Raw genomic sequence first — 14812 nt, 5'->3', positions numbered from 1 at the left:
TCTTTTTGCCCACCACCACCACATTTTTTGGTGCTCTAGTTACCTAAAAATATCACTGTGTGTGGTCTATATGTATGTATGCATGCATATGCGTTCAGGGGAAGAAAAGGGACACCTGTTGGCCCGGGCACAAGCCTGAAAGGGGCCTGAATTTCTGAAATGAGGGGTGAATTATATGTAGGGACGTAGGGGTAAACAATATGGAGTGGGGACCTGTGAAAGTCATTTGTGACAAGCCCTAAAATTCCTGTGCAGACCCCTGTATATGTTTAAAAGAGACACTCCCTTAGCCCCCTTGAAAAATTTCTCTCTGCACTTCTGATGCCTTAAGACAAAAACAAGATATACAAGGCATCTCAAAAAAAGGTGCTTTTTACTTGAACTGTTGCTAACATGCTGTCTTTTTTGTATTGCAGGTGTAATTAATTAATCACAGCATGGCAGGAAATTGACTTAGTTTCGAAGAGAAGAGATTTTTAAAAACATGCTACATTAATAAGGTGACTATTTTTTTCCCCCTCAAAACTGGATATTCACTAATTTGGAACATATTTAAAAAAAGAAACTTCAGCCATTAGTTGACCCAAGCTTTGATATTTGGCATTTCAGCCAAACTGTGCTTCAGGCCATTTATGTTCAATAGCATTCATAATAACTCTTTGAAGACGAGGCATAAGTGCATTTGCATTAGATTCCTCTCAAGGCTGAATTTTGCGTCCTTGTACTACTTTCTGTTCAAATATTTTTCTATGGGTGAAGCTATGCACAGATGCATCACGCTTTTGAAAGGAAATGTTCACTGTCAGATGGTGTTACCAATCCATATTTCTTTTTTAAAAAATGATATGGTACTGTATATTAAAGTTTTCTTTCTCCCAGGGCAGATCATGGGCTGTCAAGTGATTAAATAGTTGAATTTTCATTAGTGTAGACACAAACATATGCTAACAAGTTTAAAGAAAGAAGTTTATCCTGTCAGTGTAAAATAATACTTTTTTAATATTTTTTTTTTTTAACTTTACTTTATGAATGCTTTTTATGGTTGTATTATTTTTTCAGTTTTAAATTACTGCTTATAAAGTTAGTTTTTTTATAACCTGAAATCCGCAAAATCCTAAAATCTACACCACCACTTCTCCTGAGTTGTGTATATTCCAAGTGTGTCCACTATATTTAGTAACAGGAGTGTAATGGTCACTTAAGAGTATTATTTGATATTTATAGGGCTCTAACTATGTGAAGAAACATATTTAAAAGGTTGTAAAATAGGTTTTAAGAGCATTTATTAGGAAAAATATTACATTTATAAATAAAGATTCCTACTTTGTGGAAGTTCAAATATTGTGGTCAACTCTGGAACGAATTATCTGTGACATACAAGGGTTGACTGTACATTCAGAAAGTGACTAGAGAAACTATTTGGTAATAAAGTTGGAAACATTTTTCAACATAGTCCTGGCTGTAGGTTCTCAGAAAGTTAAGCTACCGCAAGAATATCTGGCAGATTAGCAAAAAGAAAGCCACTGCAAATTTGTCTAAGCTTGTGATTGTATCATTTTCAGTGCTCCAATCTGATAAGTTTCCCAGTATTTTATTTAATTTCATCTCTATCAGGACATTAGCATTCTTCTTTAGCGCTCGTGTCCATATGATCATATCATCCCCAAAAAACATATCTAATGCCACTATAGCCTCCAAACTGGCGGCCAAGTCATATATATACATGTTAAACCAAGGGTCAATCTAGACAGAAATTAGGTCTGTTTACAGACCCTTCACAAATTTCAGATCCCTAAAAACAGACCTTTCATAAAAATCCTTAAAGAAAAAAAGGATCTGTCACAAAACTCCAGGATGCTTAATTTCACAAAGCAGTCACTGAAAGTTGTTTTTACCTCGAATAATCTAGCCACTCCAAGTGGAAAGAGTCACCCGCACGCACGCTAGTATTGAAGGAAGGATGACGTTTGCCTTGCGCCTTTCGGTGATTGAAAGAATTCCAAGTGCACAGGTTGCCTAATAGTGGTTTTCATTTTATATCACGAGCAGCATGGCTACTGAGTAGAAATAGTTGGCGGTTGCCTTGTTGCATAGATGGCGTGTTAGTTTCATTACATTCCACAGCTTGAAACATTGGAATGCAATCTTTACTTTGTTAAAAGCTTGTATTTGTACTCTCAAATTTATTAAAGAATGATAAATATTACTTTTGTTGTTTTAAACCATTTTTTGTTTTTACTGTACCAGTCAGAATAACCATGTTTCTGGGCCATTTTATGAATTTCAAACAGAAAATGCATGACGTCAGAGTGACATCAGATACTGTTGCTTGAATAAATCTTTTCTTCTGTCCTAGCATGCTTAAAGTGTCCTTTATTATTATATTTTTAAAGGAAAAGATCTTCATTCTCTTTTTGTATTTTGAAATCAAGTTTTTGAAACAACATTTGACATTGTAGACATTTCTCGACATTGATTTGCAAAAAACGGTACTTAATTTGATTTTATTTTACAAATTTTGATTTTTGTTTTCACAAAATTCCAATTTTTTTCCTCCATAAAATTACAAAAAAACTGACCCTGACAAAAATTCCTGGATTGACCCCTGTTTAAACATAACAACAACCATCTTCCTTTTGGCAAACCTGTCATTGTAGGAATCTGAGAATTTGTTTCTGTGCTTAACCTTACAAAAATTTAAGAAAATATCATTTCTAAAAAGAAAATGGAATAGCTTTATAAGAAATGCAGTGATGACCATATCATTGTGGGTTTACCGTGCATCATAGAGATTAGTGGTTGGAAGTAGTGTGCTGTCAGTAGCGACGCTACTGTAGTAACTAGTGATGTGCCAGATCATTAAAAAGGGAGATCCCTGGATACGGATCTGGATCCGTATCATTAGTGTCTATATCCACGGATACGGAGCTCAAAATTTGTTTACCCAATTCAACTATCCAAGTGTAAAATTCGTAATTTAAGGTATTCCCATCATGGTAACAGCACTGTTTCTTCAAATAAAGTCATCTACGGCAAAAATAAAATCAAGACTATGATTTATTCCTTTAAGAAATATCCATTAAAATTGAGGGACAGTTGAGAGGAAGAGGACAGCGGTTCATTAATGCTTAAATAAAATGTGTACTTGCTTGGTAGATGTAGGGAATACAGAAAAAAGAGACTAAAGCTGATACTGGAGAGGCTTTTTCGCATTTTATTTCAGCATAAATGCAGCGCTGACCCATTCCATCCAACTTGCCCTTACTGACGAAATAAGAGCCAAAAACACTTACAAATGGTAAATAGAGAGTTAAGCCTCAGTTTTTTTGAAGAATGCCGAGAAAAAACTAAAATGAAGAATAACAGTAACCCCAAATCAATAACTATATAACTAATATTAAATTAAAAATTTAAGTAAAATGTCCCATAGAGCCAACCTCAGATTAAGATGAATTTTGCGGGTCAGAACACACGTTATTAACAAATATGAACTGACAGCAGGCAGAAATTTTCAGTTATTGAGCTTTTTTTTCTTGTCTATGTCTCTGAGAAGCCTGAGAAATAATGGGCAAAATATCAGCCTGAAACAACCTAAATGGACTAAGGCCTACAGCCTGTAAAGTAGTTATAATATTGCTTTATCAGTACAAAAATTTTCTTCTATGCTGCTTTGCCTTTACTTTTTGTAATTATTGGCAAGATGTCAAGGATTGAAATTGGTGATTGAAATCATGATTTACATCAAATGATTAAAAAAATGACCTAAATCCAACAAATTCTCTTGAAAATTCTAAATTTGTTCTGCCTTTTCCTTAGTCAGTACAGCCTTTTTCCCTTATTTTAAATTTGGCCTCAGTGTCACTTGACCATTTATTTAATGTAGCCAAATTTTCTCGCCTTACTCAACCAGAAAAAATCTAAAAATTTGAAAATTGAAACAGATTTTACTCTTAGAAAAAGTTAAACCTCCTCTCTCCAACATTAGAAAACCAAAGATGATGGGGAGGGGGGGGGGGATATGCATCAAGTGAAAAAGTTGACATTTATAATTTCATTTACTGACATAAACAGCAAATATGTAGATTTTTTTGTATCTTTTTGCAAGAAAGTTTACAAACACTTTTTATGATACTATCTATATGCAAGAAGTAGTAAAACTTATTTTTTTTTTAAAATCTGCTACAATAAGTTATTTTTTCTTTAATGATTTTAATCAAAACATTATTTTTAATTTTATTTAATTTTTGACTCATTTAACTCTCATTTGATTTTTATCTCCTATAACACTCACCAATTTGTTTGTTTCCCCTTTTTCAACATCTGAAGTGTACTACTATGCCATTTATATTAAATTGCATCATATGCATTTTGTATTAAATGTACTCATCTGCATTATGATAATTTGCTCCTGAAATGTTCTTAAAATTGGAATAGAAAAAGAACAAAATCGAATTTTCAAAAACTCTCTTTGAGGTGCTCACCCCTATGCTACGAACTAATTCTGTGCCAAATTTCATGAAAATCGGCCAAACGGTCTAGGAGCTACGTGCGTAACAGACATACAGAGACACAGACTTTCAGCTTTATTATTAGTAAAGATTATGTTTATAAATTCAAAATAATAATATCGGAAATTTCTAGTCTTTTCTAAGATGTCAAAAAATGCCTGATTTAAATAAGAAAAATCCTTTTTTCCTCTTCAAAATCTGACTTTTTTTATACCTTGATTATAGGTAAAGCAAATCAACAAACTATTAACCCCAGAGATTAGAAAAACTTAACCGTGTCCATGAAATTATAAATTTCAAATTTTGCAGTAGTACCATGTTGGAAGTTTTATAATTGAAAACTAAGCTCATAAACTAATTTTTTTACTTGAGCTAGCACATTATCTACAAAAAATAAGTAAATAAATAATAATTATCATTTTGCTTACATGACAGGGGAAGCACAATATCCTGCATAAGTATGTTTTGAACTAAGCAAGTTTATTTCACATCGTCAGACAGCAGAAAGACATGACGTCCAACCAAACTTTAAACTCCCAATTGAGGTTCAAATAAAAATTAACTTCAGCAAACACTTTTGCAAGGAATTCAGAGTATGGAGGTGGGAGCTATATACTTATATTAAAATTATGTTTTGTTATGTATTATACACCTGGTCACATTTCCTCCACTCTAGTTTTTTCACAGAAAAGTAATGCATAAAAATGCTTAAATTTCATTGGATATATTTCTAAAATTTGGTTTCGAAACAGTGTCTTAAAAATACTAAAGATTGAATTATTAATATAAATATTTTGCTTTTTTGTTTTGAAAAAGGATCAACAAAGAAAGTGAAAGGATTTGAAAAAAGAAGGACTCTAAGGTAGTGTATATATTTTCATATTCGTATTTTTGTTAAATTGCATTTTTAGAATTACAATTTCTAAAAATTTCCAAGGGAGAGCTCTAGATCTCCCCTTTTCTATGTAATTTGTAATTGTTTCACTTCTATAAAGTCATTTCTTAATTCTCTTCATCCACCTATATAAAGCAATTCTCCTTATATGCATGCTTATATGCTTGTATGAGCATCCCAAACAGAGGAGCAGGAGTCTCTCTCTCTCTCTCACTGTATATGGTTGAAAGTAACTGAGTCACTGCCAAATTTCCTGCCCCCATATCACCCCCTCCTCAGGTTTTTGACCTTGTGATGGCCTTGTTAAAAAAATACCTTCATTTACTTCAGTGAAAGTTGGAGACAGTGAGACAATATAAAATGTTTGTTTTTGACTTCAGCCCTCCCAGAACAAAATCCTGGATTTGCCACTGCTGTGATGTAATAAAAAGTGTTATCTGGCTTAAATACTTTATTTCATCAGGATCAGTGGTGTATATCAGGGAGAGGTCCTCCCTGTATTGCTCTTGAATTTGTTTTTTGATTGATTATATTGTATTGTGTAATTGAAAAAGAAAAAGCCAAGCAAAACTAACAGTAATTTCAGTTCTAATATGAAAATGTTAATTCAATTAAACATCGTTATACTGCAGAAAAGAGTTTTTGTTGTACAATAAAAATCATTTTGTGGTCGACTAACAACATCTATAGAGTTCCATTGTCTGTTTTTGTACTTGGCGCAGTATTTTCACAAAAATCAAAGACGCATACAAAATGATATGTATTACAAAATGCAAAAATTATTTGAATAATATTGATGAGACACATTTCAATAGACAACTATATTATATCACAATGTATTTATTTTTCTACACTTTCATATTATGGTAAATTTGCTGACTAATGTGTTGCGGACAGAAGACAGAAGTAATGTTTCAGTTTTATTCTTTTTTTTAAATTAAGTTTTTAAACAAAATGAGATTGATACATATTTATATTACTCCTTGTGAGTATTTTAAGTAAGCCATATCATTCAATAATGAAAATAAATGTTTTAAGGAAATATACACCACCAGGATGCAAAAGTTAAACAAATTGAGATAGTAGCCAATTTCTGTTGTGTTTATTTAGTTTCAAATGAAATGTTGTTAATAAAATATTTTTACTTTAGGTGACACTATAACTGTTGCAAGTAAATAAAAAAAGAAATATGCATCAATTTTACTTATGTATACACTTAATTTAGGTGCAAATATTTATTCTTCCTCTTTGCTTGTAAATTATTGACGATTTTACATTGAAAGAAAATTAAATTTTGTGAATTTGATTCATTTTGATTAAGAGATTTCATTTTAAGTGCAGCTATAAGTATAATATAGAACTTGAACATCTTTAGTTTTTATGGTTTTCAAATAATTTTTATTGCTCTCGTCTTTATACATAACCTTGCATTTCATGACAGTATGAAAAGCAACATATATACTATTACGTGGATTAATACTTAGTGCTCTATGCTCTAATTCATTGAATTATTTTATAATTTTGTCTTTAAATTATGAAGGACTAAATGTTGAATACTGCAGTGGATGATGACTAAAATCTTTGCTGTTGTAATTTTTATATTTTTAGAAAGCATTTTTCTTTCAATATCCCGTTTTTTAATTTACAGGAGATTTTACTGAACGACTTTAACAATAGATGTTACTGAAAAAAAAAAACCTTGCCTGAGAAAAATGCAGTTCATTTCAATATGAGAATACTCTTGTCATTTATTCCAAAACAAATAACGCAATTTGTAATTTATCATTCACTAGTAGGCTTCATTTTTCTGTTAGACCATCCACTTTTGACAAAATTAGAAAATTTTTAGAGTTGCAAGAAACTCCTGATTATCCGCTGAATTGTCTGCCACAAATACTGTTGATAAGGGCAGGGATGTAACTAGATCATTTTCGAACAGGGGCAAGACCTCGTTTCGGCGCCCCCCCCCCCCATACAAAACAAACAAAGCAAAAAGGAGAAAAAAAACCCCGAGAAACTTCATAACGTCAACACCAGGGCCCCTCACGTACATTACAGAGAAAATACACGCTCAATAAATATATACATATATATAAATATAAAAATATATATATATATATATATATATATATATATATATATATATATATATATATATATATATACAAGAGAAGAATATTGAGAAGACCAAACCAAAAGCCCATAGATGCTCAACGTAGCAAAACTAAAAAGGCAAGTAAATATATAAAATATACAAGCCAAATAACAAGTTTTAAACAATTTTTAAGAATAATGATGAGCAAAGGAAAAATACAAGCAGCAATTAATAGAAAAAGTTAAAAGGTTGAATCAAGAGCTCATCAGCCGTGGAGGATTCAATAAGTATGGTCAGAAGACCAAAGAAACTAAACTACAAACTAAAAAGAGGGTGTTCAAGCTCCAGTATATGCCGACAGAATATCACATTGGGCTAAACGCACTACATGTTAAACTATGTACAATAAACAAGAACTTAAACCTAAAATTAAGACCTTAAATAAATCTTAAATTTAATTCTAACTATCAAATTTCAACGCAAATAGAGCAGAATCACGTAGGAGACGGTTACATTTGAGGCAGTGAGAAGCAAAGGGATGCAAGTGGCAAAATTAAAAAATTGAAGATATCTCACTGCCTCATATGAGCCAAGGACGAATTTTACACAAAATACATTTATAATTTATACATGTCTTGTAATGTAACTTTCGTTTTATATTGCTTTATCACTGTATTTGTTTTTAAAAATTAGCGATAGGTGGTAAAAATCATTAAGTATATTATTTATTATTTTACATACGAAGTCATTCAAGGAAATATATTTTTGTATTTCCACAAGAGAGTAATTCACAACTTGTTGCAATATTGCTTTAAAAAAAATTAAAAATTATAACTTTAATAAAACATAGATTTTCAATTATTTATTTTTCAGTATTTGAATATACTACTATGAAGAAATTCTCAAGAAAAATAACAATATTCAACTGCAAAAGACCAACATATAACAATAACACGTGAAATAATTTTAAATCCAATAAAAAATTTAAATGGGTTGTTTGTTGTTGTTTCTTACTTGAAATCGATTGAATATTACTATACTTGGCTTATACTGACTTTAAGCTGACATCTTACTGTAGTTATAAAGGACAGATTATCTTATTTAAACTCTATCTTAATAATTTTATGTGCAACACATTTTAAATTTTCGCAATCTGTAAAGTTAAATATTGATTATTACAAGAGCTAATTTTTATAAAGAATACACGCCCCCCAACTCTGGTATATAGTATACATCTGAGAAACAGTTAATAGAAAAACAGAAACCTAGTGTGCTTGAGATCAAAACTCTTTCTGTTAACCTTTTTAAAAAAAATACATATCTTAAATATGTTAAATGTTATAAGTTTTCAGTGCGCTTCCGTTCAGGTTATTTTCATTTACAGTACAACTTCATTTTTCCGAACTAGCGGAGACCAAAGGCAATCCGAATAACGAAAATCTGAATAATTTGTAAGACACATTCGTAAATAAGCAGACTTTTCTTTTATAACAGCAAAAAAAAAAAAAAACGCTGTAACAAAATTACATAGGATTGTTACTTGCAAACACTTAATCATTTATAGTTCAGCTGCTGTGGTGTAGGAGTGACACTCCAAATATGCCATGTTGTTTATTAGATGACTATAATTTATTGCACGTCCTATGCAGGAGTTGTGTATTTAATCAAAGTAAAGAGCAAATATCTGGTACATTGACAGTTTCGTTCCGGCTATCATAATTTAGAATTATATCCATTTCAGTGAATATATTTTTTAACTTTAAAAAATTGATCTGGATAAGACTGAGATCTGGATAAATGGGGGGGGCAAGATAAACGAGGTTCTACTGTAATTATAAGTATGCATCAAAAGTACCAAAGAAAAATTCAAATTTAGAGCCTTAAAAAAATAGCTGATATCTGACACTGATTGACGTTGATGATTTAAGCATATTTAAAATATTGTGTGGGTGGAAAAAATATATTGAAACTAAGTCGAAAATTTATGGTTTTAGTTCAATTTATCCTCAAAATAACCCTAGTATTTTCTAAAGAAAAATTGGCAGCCTCCCGAACTTTAAATTGACTCTCCATTATTATAGTGCGAGATTTTTTTCCGAGAATGAGAAAAATTGTAAAATTCAACAAATTTGTAGAACATCATTCAAATTATATAAACAATGCCTTACCTGCTCTCCTAATGTCTTTAGCATTTAACCACGATGATAAATAAGATGAAGATTGTTGGGGGTCTTTTTTTTATGGTTTTTCGCTCTCTTTCTGAATTCAGCTTCAATTAGTTTTTTCGACATATCTTAAAATTGATTTAAAACTATACAAGATGAGCAAAAATATCCTGAGAACGGAGTAAAAAGCAGAAAAAATGTTTGTGGTACGAGCTAGAGAAGATACTCAGAGAATGGTTCTGTTGAAGTGGCTCCAATTCCAATAAGCCATGCTCTTCAGCCAAGGGAACAGTGTAACGATTTTCTCTTAGGCCCTTGGGGTGGGGTAAACAAGTTCTCGTCATTGTAATAAAAGCTGAGAGGAAGACATCATGTTGACAGCTTTATGACGTTTAATTGTAGAAAAAGGACATTTGAGCATTTCTGCTGTTTGGGATTGGTGTGTACTTCCCTCAGCTTAGCTCCCATATTCCTCCTCCGAGAGGAAAATTCTTATATAAGATGTAACAAGTACTGGTCACTCTGATAAAACATATTCATGCTATTTACTGCGCCCTCCTACTCTCTCTCTCTGTCTATCCTTCCCACTCTTTATCCACATTAAACCATGCAAACTTTCTGCCAGCGCCAGCACAGCGTTTTTTTGAGGGGGGGGGGGTAAGGTGGTTGACTTCTAATAACTGGTTCTTTTTTTAAAAATTAAATTTAAGCATTTATTTAGTCACTTTAGCGCCCCCAAAATCTGGCGCCCGGGGCACAAGCCCTGTCTGCCCCCCTCTAGTTACTTCCCTGGATAAGGGAAGTCGTCAATATCTTGCAAAAAGGCAAAATGTGAGAGGCAAATAAGATAAAGATAATTGTTAGAAACTTGACTGTTTTGGTACATGCAATAGACAAAAGAATAAAAATAATAAGGAAAAAGTACTTATGATAAAATAAGCACAAAAAATCCTTCATATTTATGATTTTATGAAATTATTATGCATTTGTTTTTGTTTCTTCTGTGGGAAAACATTTTCTTCATTTTTGACTCCTTTTTTTTAGCATCAGTTGTTCAGCTGATTGTGCATCTCTATCTTACTCCACTAAATATGGCGGCAGTCTGCTGATGTGTTGCAAAGACGTTTTCCAGTCAAACCTGTATTCAACTGTTCAGGTGAGAATATTCCTACTATTACAGGAGAGGAACTGTATACATTTTTCAGTTACTATAGAATGCCTAAAGTTTGCAATTATTGGGCAAGTGATATGGACTTTTCGGTGGGAATTGTTCCTCATACCATGCCTTGCAAATGATTTTTTGAAATGCTTACTCATCTTCATGTAAATGAGGGTTTCGCTATTCTTTAAAATAATCAAGATAAATTTTATAAACTCAGACCTCTCATAACACGTTTAAATGCAAATTTTCAAATCCTTTGTTTACCAACACAGTATCAGTCAGTAGATGTGAGTATGGTTCTCTTCAAGGGGGGATGATCATCTTTGCAGCAATACAATTCAACAAAACCAATAAAAGGAGGCTTCAAGTTATGGTGTACAGCAGATATGTCTTGCTATATTTAACTATTTGACTCATATCAAAACACAGAAAGCATTCTACAAAATAAATTGGGAAATGACTTTGGACTCGTTGGGTGTTCTCAAAAATTCCCGCTAACTTTAGTTGAAAATAATTACATCATCACATTAGACAATTATTGTTCATCACTTGTGTTGTATGAGTACAGTGAAACTTCTCTGGAGCAACCACTCTCCTTTCCTGAAAAAAGTGGTCGTTAATGAAGCTTGTCGCTCTTGGAGGTCATTTTCAAACATGCAAATATAGCACCATAGTTGTTATTTACCATCTTCCTGCAGTGTATTAACCAAGAACAATATCATAAGAATGTATTTAAATAAAGAAACTTTTCTTTTTTTAATTTTAAATGTAAAATATACTTTTTACATGATTTTTCTATTTAAAAACTAATAGCTTTAAAATTCGCCTGCTTCAGATTCTTTATTTTTCCTAAAACAACTTTAGTTTCTAGTTTAGTTTTCCGCTGCAAAAATAAATTAATATCGTGTCCTTATTATTAGTGCAAGATAAGATTATCTATTTCTATTGGAGTTTGTTGTGCTGACAATTTTTTTTTTACTGCTAATTTCCTTTAATTTCTTTCCTGATTTTCTTTTCTTGTGTAAGTTAAAGACTTCTGCACGTTTCTCGAGCGTGAGATTGCTCGGTTTTTCGAAGTTCTGACTGTGATGTATGGTATGATGATGAAAAGCAGAATGCAAATTCACTGAAACCAACTCTTGAGCTTTCAAAGGCATTAAAAATGGATTTTGTCCTCTCTGATGAAGTAGGAATGCTCCCTTCTAACCTCCCTCTCCCGTAAGCAACCAAGAAATTCCAAGAAACAACCTTTTAACAAAGTTCTATTCTTATCAACCTCCCTCAATGAAAGGTGCACACTTGACTTGCCTTGAGATTTGCATGTGCCACCTTGGCTTCCCTAGGATCCGAAAAAATAAACCCCTCCTTTTTGTGACTTTTACGAGGTTCCAAGCATAGAGAGCAAGAAAGGAACACATTTGGACCCACTGGAGAATAGATTTTAATCCGTTATTCTGGTTTCTTTCCACCTTTGTTAATATGAGAAAACAGTTCTTTGTCCATATGAACTTTATTTTCTGTTGCCTTTCTTCTGTTCTCCCTCTTTGAGTTTTCTGTAACAAAATTTCCGGTATTTTTGAATTCTGAGGTTTAAGATTTGTCGGTCGTTGTGAGAGGTTTCAATGGTCTTTCCCAGAGGTATTTTAACATTAGTCATGTACGGGGGAAATTTGGTGCCTCAGAAAAGTGGTCGCTATATAGAGGTGGTCGCTCATAGAAGTTTCACTGTATTTGAAATCACAGCTTATTTATGTATTTGGGACAGTCAGATCAGATTGGCATGACTTGCCAAAACTTGCTGTAGGAAAATATTTACAGTGTGGAGATATTGGTTATAAGATAACTGATCAATGAATTGCCTACTTCACATGGAAAGATAACACTGGTAAGCAAAGGTTTTGCCACATGAATCAAGTCTGTTCCTAAGGTATTTTTTAATGCTGATTTTGAATATTCAATATGAATTTTTCCATCACCCACAATTTTTGTACAATTGTAGATTTTTTTGGGACTTTCTCATTTGCCCATATGTTTCTATGTCACAAAATGAAAAAAACACAGAATTCACAATTACAGTGTGGCGCAAAAGTTTAAGCTCAATGCAAACTTTTGAATGAAAAGAAAGACATAATTGCAGAGTCACCCCTGCCCTAGTGAACAAATGCTTTTCTGATTATTGCTGGACATTTAAGAGGAATATTCCTAATGCCAAATACAGAACAAAATGAACCAACACAGAGTTTTTGATATTTTTTATGTATGTTGTATGTCGCAAAAAAGTTGTGTGTGATGGAGGAAAACTGTTTACATGTTTGAATTCAACCCATGATTTTACACAAAGATCAGGTGACAAAAAAAAGTTCTTTTTTGTAGACTAGTGTGATAGGTGTGTTCATTTATTACTGAATTACCCTGAGTTAAAGCATTCACAGTTCAACCAATAGGGATTTTATGCATTTTCCAATAGGAATCCTATTGGTTGCTCCATTTGGTATAAATACCGGTGTCCACCTACTGACCTTCAGTTCTTGCACAACTTTCTTGTTCTGTCTTGAGTTTCTTGTACTGATAAAGAAATTCCATAGTAGTAGCTATGCGCTGTACTTTCTTGAGATTTTGTGCTTTATTTACATTGGATTTTCACTTGAATCATATTATAGCACAAAGCTTTTATGATCATTTTTCTTTTAACTTAATCTTAAATCCTTTGATCATATTTCTGCTTAAAGCCTTTGATCTTATTTTTGATTTTATTAAGTCTGAAATGAACTGATTTTGTACTCTTAGACTGAAGAAGTATAGGTTTTGTGGTTCATTTGTCTCTTATTTGCTGTAAACGTGAGAGAATTATTTCTCAGTTTATTTCTTTGAATTGTCATCTTTCTTCATCTCCTAAAGTTAACGAAGTTCTTTTCCGCTCTAAGCTTCCTCTGTTAAGAGCCCTTATTTAGGAAACTCCAAGAAAAATTTCTATCAGGAAAATAAGTTGTTTTCTTAGTACCTTAAACTTTTGAATTTCATCTTTGATTTGATTGATATAAAAAGTTGTAATAGAATCATTCCATGTCAAGTGACCTAGGGGTCCCCGCTCGACCATCTCTGATTTGGATGAAATTTCATAGAGGCGTAGAGATGTCTTTGAAACTAACCTATGCAAATTTTCAGCATCCTAGATCCAAATCCTGAGGATCTAGGATCTCCGAAAAATGTGATCCAAGATGGCAAATTACCTTATTGTGCTAAATTGCCAAGTTTACGCCAAATTTACAGAAAATTTTATCACACTGGAAGCCTGAAATTTTAGGCGCTTAAAGTATGTTTGACTGTTAGTATTTTCAAGTATTTTTGTGAATTTGAGCTCATTAGATTTTGTGTAGCATGCGCGTGAACTTGTGGAAAAGCATGATGGAAAATTTTTTTCCTGGATTTTAGGTTGGAATAAAATCTGAACAAAAATAGTTCAAAAGCTCGTGCTGCATGATTTCATTGTAAAAATGCTTCTTTTTAATGGGTTACAGTTGCAGAACTTAAATATCTATTTTCTAAAAGATATTGTGATTCAAAGTTTCTATCAAAACCTTTCAAGTGAAAAATAGCCTATTTCAAAGCGCAATAGCTCAAGTTTGTCACCCCACATCTTCTTTTTGTTTATACCATTAGAAAGAACACACTTTTTCCTTTCAAAATAAGTTTTTCTTCAATAGTGTTCATTCAAATAGGGATAAAAGAAACGAGCTTAAAATTATGTCTGCCATGTTTAATCTCAGATTACGGGACATTTTATAACACTGGAAGCCTGAAATTTTAGGAGCTTAAAGTACTTTTGGTTGTCAACACGTTCTAGTTTTTTGTGAATTTGAGTTCATTAACTTTTGTGTAGCACGTATGAAAAGTCTTGACAAAAGGCAGCAGAGAATTTTTTTCCTGAACTTCAGAATGTCATATATTCTGAACAAAAATGTTTCAAATGCTCAAACTTTGTAATTC

General features: G+C 32.3%; 1 long non-coding RNA gene across 4 annotated transcripts in view; it reads left to right on the top strand.

The window, feature by feature from the left end:
• Nucleotides 1-14812, top strand: part of LOC129231322 (uncharacterized) — a 43649-nt gene that overhangs the window by 24729 nt on the left and 4108 nt on the right. For all 4 annotated transcript variants that reach the window (XR_008581239.1, XR_008581238.1, XR_008581240.1 and 1 more), the window contains 3 exons: nt 417-500; nt 5325-5370; nt 10708-10819. This is a non-coding gene — a long non-coding RNA (uncharacterized LOC129231322). The remainder of the gene's footprint in view (nt 1-416; nt 501-5324; nt 5371-10707; nt 10820-14812) is intronic.

Source organism: Uloborus diversus, chromosome 10 (assembly GCF_026930045.1).
Source record: "Uloborus diversus isolate 005 chromosome 10, Udiv.v.3.1, whole genome shotgun sequence".
NCBI classification, from domain to species: domain Eukaryota; kingdom Metazoa; phylum Arthropoda; class Arachnida; order Araneae; family Uloboridae; genus Uloborus; species Uloborus diversus.
The sequence above is the reverse complement of the archived record's forward strand: the minus strand, read 5'-3'. Positions and strand labels throughout refer to the sequence as shown.